The sequence below is a fragment of the Corapipo altera genome, unplaced genomic scaffold (assembly GCF_003945725.1).
Source record: "Corapipo altera isolate COAL_440 unplaced genomic scaffold, ASM394572v1 57380, whole genome shotgun sequence".
Lineage (NCBI taxonomy): Eukaryota > Metazoa > Chordata > Aves > Passeriformes > Pipridae > Corapipo > Corapipo altera.
In genome coordinates this window covers 1-5,042 of record NW_020886902.1, presented here as the reverse complement: position 1 = coordinate 5,042, position 5,042 = coordinate 1, and the positions used below count along the sequence as shown (strand labels likewise).

At 58.1% G+C, this 5,042-nt stretch overlaps 1 pseudogene; it reads left to right on the top strand.

The window, feature by feature from the left end:
- Positions 1-751: 751 nt before the first annotated feature.
- Positions 752-3,056, top strand: LOC113941398 (annotated as a pseudogene).
- Positions 3,057-5,042: the final 1,986 nt, after the last annotated feature.

The window sequence follows — 5,042 nt, the reverse complement described above, 5'->3', positions numbered from 1 at the left end:
CCTTATCCCGCACCGGGACACCTTGAACCATTCCGGGGAATGGGAACCTCCCTGAACCCCCATTCCGGGCAGAGGTATCCCCCTGCACCCCCTTATCCAACACAGGGACACCCCTGGACCCCCATTCCTGGACACTGAGACCCCCCCTGAACCCCCTAATCCTTCACCAGGACCTTCTGAACCCCCATCCCCGGCTCCAGGAGCCCTCTGAACCCCCTTATCCTCAACAAATACCCCCCTGTGCCTCTTTTCCTGCCAATCCCGCCTCTCCCAGCCCCCTGATCTTCCCTTTTCCTTGACCCTGGGACCCCCTGGACCCCCATTCCTGCCTTTCCCAGCCCCCAGACCCTACTTTCCTCAACACCGGGGAACCCTGGTCCCCCCTGTTCCTGGGCACAGGGACCCCCTGGGCCTCCATCCCACCTCTCCCAGTGCCCTCACCTCCCTTCCCTTGACCCTGGGACCCCCCTGAACCTCCATTTCTGGGCATGGGGACCCCCCTGTACCCCCTTATCCAGCACCCAGACCCCTCTGACCCCCCTTCTCTGGGAGTGGGGCCCCCCTTCACCGCCATTCCTCGGCACAGGGACCCTCCTACACCCCAATTCCTGGGAACAAGACCCCCCTGCACCCCCTTATCCTACAGCAGCACCCCCTGCACCCCCTTTCTGGGCCATTCTGGCTTTCCTTACTCCATAACCCTTCTTTCCCCAACACTGGGGCCTCCTGGGCCCCCCTTTCCTGGGCACAGGGCCCCCTGGATGCCCCATCCCACCTCTCCCAGTCCCTAAACCCTCCTTCCCGTGGCCCTGGGATCCCCAAACCCCCTTCCCGGCTCTCCCAGCTCTCCCAGTTCTTCATTTCCTTGACCCCACTGGACCCCCCAAATCTCTGTGTCTCCCCAGTTCTCCACTCCCTGCGTTTCCTGTCCATGATGGTGACTGAGCCTGGCGGGGGGATCCCTCAATACGTGGAGATTGGATACATGGACGGGATCCCCATCACACGCTACGACAGCGAGCAGGGCCGGAAGAAGCCACTGACGCCATGGATGGAGGCCGGAGCCGAGCCGGGATATTGGGATAGAGGGACCCAGAACAATGAAATGTGACGGGTCATTGCTACCAATGACATGAAGACAGTGGGGGGCTGGTACAACTGGAGTGGGGGTGAGTGGGGGGAACCGGGCAAGGTGATGTGTGGGGCTGGGATGGGGATCCAGGGCGCTCCAAGGGGCTGGGATGGGATCTGTGGGGCTGAATTGTGGATCCAAGGTGCTCCAAGGACTGGGATGAGGCTCTGTGGGTCTCCATTTGACTCTGGGGCTCCATAAGGCTGGAATGGGGCTCTGTGGGGCTGGGACACAATTCCAGGGGTGTCAGTAGATCCTGATCCACCCCCCAGGTCTCCACACAAGGCAGGAGGTTTATGGCTGTGACCTCCTGTCCAACGGGAGTGTCCGTGGATCCTATCGGTCCGGCTACGACAGGCGGGATTTCATCTCCTTCAAGCTGGGATCCGGGAGCTTCGTGGTGGCCGATGGAGCTGCCCAGATCACCAAGAGGAAATGGGAACACGATGGGATCACGGTGGAGAGATGGACACATTACCTGGAGAACATCTGTCTGGAATCGCTCCGGAAGTACGTCGGATACGGGCGGGAGGCATTGGAGTGCAAAGGTGAGGGAGACAGAATTCCCATGGGAATGTGGGATTTGGGAATGTGGGATTTGGGAGGGTGAAACTGAGGAACATGGGAATTCCTGTAGGAATTCCATGGATGAATCTGAGTCACCCAACTCCCATGGGAATTCCATGCATGGATCCCAATGTTGTCCCATTCCAATGGGAATTCTGTGGATGGATCTCACTCCAATCCCATTCCCATGGGAATTCCATGATGGATCTCACCATTATCCCATTCCAGAGCCCCCCGATGTCCACGTGTCCGGGAAAGAGGAACACGGGATCCTGATGTTGTCCTGCCACGCGTACGGATTCTACCCCGGGATGATCAGGATCAACTGGTTGAAAGGGGATGAACTGCGGGATCAGGAGACGGAGTGGGGCGGGATCGTTCCCAACAGCGACGGCACCTTCCACAGCTGGGCCAGGATCGAGGCACTGCCGGGGGAGCGGGAGCAGTACCGGTGCCGGGTGGAGCACGCCGGAATGCCGGAGCCCGGGATCTTCGCCTGGGGTGAGGCTGGGAACGGGTGATGTGGGAACTGGGCATTTGGGAAGGAGGAATTTGGGAGTGTGGGACAGCGGGATGGGGGTAACCCTCCTTCTCCTTCCCCTCCTGCCCTTCCCAGAGCCGGAATCCGTCTGGAATTCCAGCCCGGTGTTGGTGGCTGTGTCCGTCATCGCTGCCATCATCATCATCGGCCTCGTGGGAGTCGGTGTCTGGAAGCTCCGATCCGGTAACTCCCGGGATGGGGGTGGGGAAGGGGCACGGATCCGCCCGGCAGCATTCCGGGGATCCTGTGCCACGGGTGCTGATCCTGCTTTATTTCCATAGGGAAGAGGGAGGGGAATGGATACGACCCCGCGCCCATCAGTGAGTACCAGCAGCGTGTGTGGATCCAGATCCTCTGTGCAGGGATCCCAGGATGGATACCGGGATTCCAGCTCAGGGCAGGATTCCAGAGTGGGATCAGGTGGAATTGCAGACTGGGATCAAGGCTGGATTCTGGAGTGGGATTGGGGTGGGATGGCTGGAGCAGGATCAGGAGAGAATCCAGAGCAGTTCCTACTCTCCATGGGCTCCACAGGCAGCTTCATCCCCTGGGATGGGAACAGGGACATGGTGACTCCTTTTCCCACTCTCATCCCAGCAGGAATCATGACCTGAGCCATCCCGGAGCTGGATCCACTCCTTCCCTCTCCCTGTGGAAAGGCAGGAGCTGCTGGCAGAGCTCATCCCACTGCTCCCACCCACCCCGGCCCCCCTGCGGCTCTTCCCGATGGATCAACTTCCTGCTTTTTCCTGTGTGAAACCCAGGACCACAATTATTCCTGAGGCTTTAATTTTGGTGTGAAAATCTTGGCTCCCTCCTCCAGCATCCGGCAATTCCTCTGTGGGAACCAGGAATGGGAATGGGAACAGGGAGGACTTTGATGGGGACACTGGGAGCAGGTTGGAGTCACCAGGGACTGGGAAGGGGGACATAAGGAATGGGAATGGGGACATAAGGAATGAGAACAGGGACATGGGAGACCGGGATAGGGACAGTGGGGACAGGAATGGGGACACTGGGAGCAGGTTGGGACAGCAGGAAGTGGGAATGGGGACAGGGATGGGAACCCAAAGAATGGGAATGGGGACAGGGATGGGAACGTGTCTCCCCAAGATTTGGTTCAATACAAAGGTCGGTCCCTGGCTCGAGGCCACGGGAAGCCCCTTCTTTGGGAATGTCTGGGAACCAGGTGTCAGAGGTTTGAAAAGAGGTGTTGGAATTTTTTCCCAGTGTCCCCTCCATTCCCATCTGTGTCTCCCGGGATGGGGTGGGTTGGAGCAGAGCCGCAGGTACTGGGCAGGGGCAGTGGGGGGAGGGCGGCTCTCGGGGACACCACGGTGGCCGCGGGGAGGGCGGGGGGTCCTTTGTTCGGGGGCTTTTGGGGTTTGTCCGGGACCGGACAAAGCGGGAGCTGGTTTTTGGCCACCTCGTTCTCTTTTCCTGAGAGGAAGTTTTTTCCCCACAGGACACCTCGCGGAGAACTACCGAGAGAGAGAGAGAGAGCCCGACCCATCTCGGAGTGAGGTGTTCTGCTTTGGGGACTGCCCCTGGGAAAAGGGACTCCTTCACTGCTGGCTGCGAGCACACGGGGCTGCGAGAGCTCTGAACTGCTGGGACAGTTTCACCCCACCCACCTGGGGATTTGGGACTTTGTTTTGTTTCTTCTGAAAGTTTTTGGTTGCACCATTTGTTGTTTATTCAGATTTTGTTAATAAAAAGCTGTTTCTTTTCCTTTTTCCACACTTCCACCTGAAGTCTCTTAATTTCTAAGTTGTAATCTTGTTAAACTGAGACCCAGTGCCCTCAGGGGGAGGAGGAGGAAAGGAGACCAAGAGGTACCGTGGCCAGTCAAACTGCAGAGGAACAACCTATGCCACTAGCAGTTGCCCCTCTACAGAAGAAATCCAAGACCAAATCAGCTCAGTTAGTGAGGGATGAAGGGGAAGCAGAGCCCTCAGAACAGGAGCAAGAGGCAGGGCCAGAGATAATCACCCAATCCCCATCCCCGGCTGAGCTGTGAGAGATGTGAAAAGATTTCAGCCTCCAGCTGGGAGAGCCCCTGCTGACCTGGCTGCTCCAGCACTGGGATATCATGGCCCAGCACATGGAACTAGGTGGGAGTGCAGCCAAGCAACTGAGATCCCTGTCCTGGGATGTTGGGATTGACCAGGGGATTGGGAAGAGGACAGAGAGGGGATGAGAGCTGGGTACAGGCTTGGGAATTGCCGGGAGGGCTTTGGAAAGGAGCGCAGGGGAAAGGGATGTCTAAGAACAAGTCCCTTAGGAGAGGGAAGCAGAGAGGCTGAGTTTTCAGCCCAGCACAGAGATGTGCAGGGCAGAGTAGAGAAGATGCCCACAGGAGATTCTTGTGCGTCCGTTCTGACAGGCACTTCTTGTCACAGCCTGTCCTCTCCATTCCGGAATAGGCCCTGGCAACCAAAGAACCAACACCCCACCCCATAGTGCAGACCAATCCATGTGCTTTGGGCTCTTTTGTTGTCCTCTCCATTCTGGCCTATCCTCTCCATTCCGCAATAGCCTCCAGAAACCAAAGAACCAAGCCCCCACCACGTGACAGTTCAATCCCATCCGTGTGCCAAGGGCTCCTTTGTGATGTCACAGCCTGTCCTCTCCATTCCGGAATGGGCCCTGGAAACCAAAGAACCAACAGCCGACAAGGTCAGAATGCAGCCCCACCCGTGTGCCATTGGCCCCTTTGGGATGTCACAGCCTGTCCTCTCCATTCTGGAATAGGCCCTGGAAACCAAAGAACCAACACCTCACCCCCCCACAGTGCAGCCC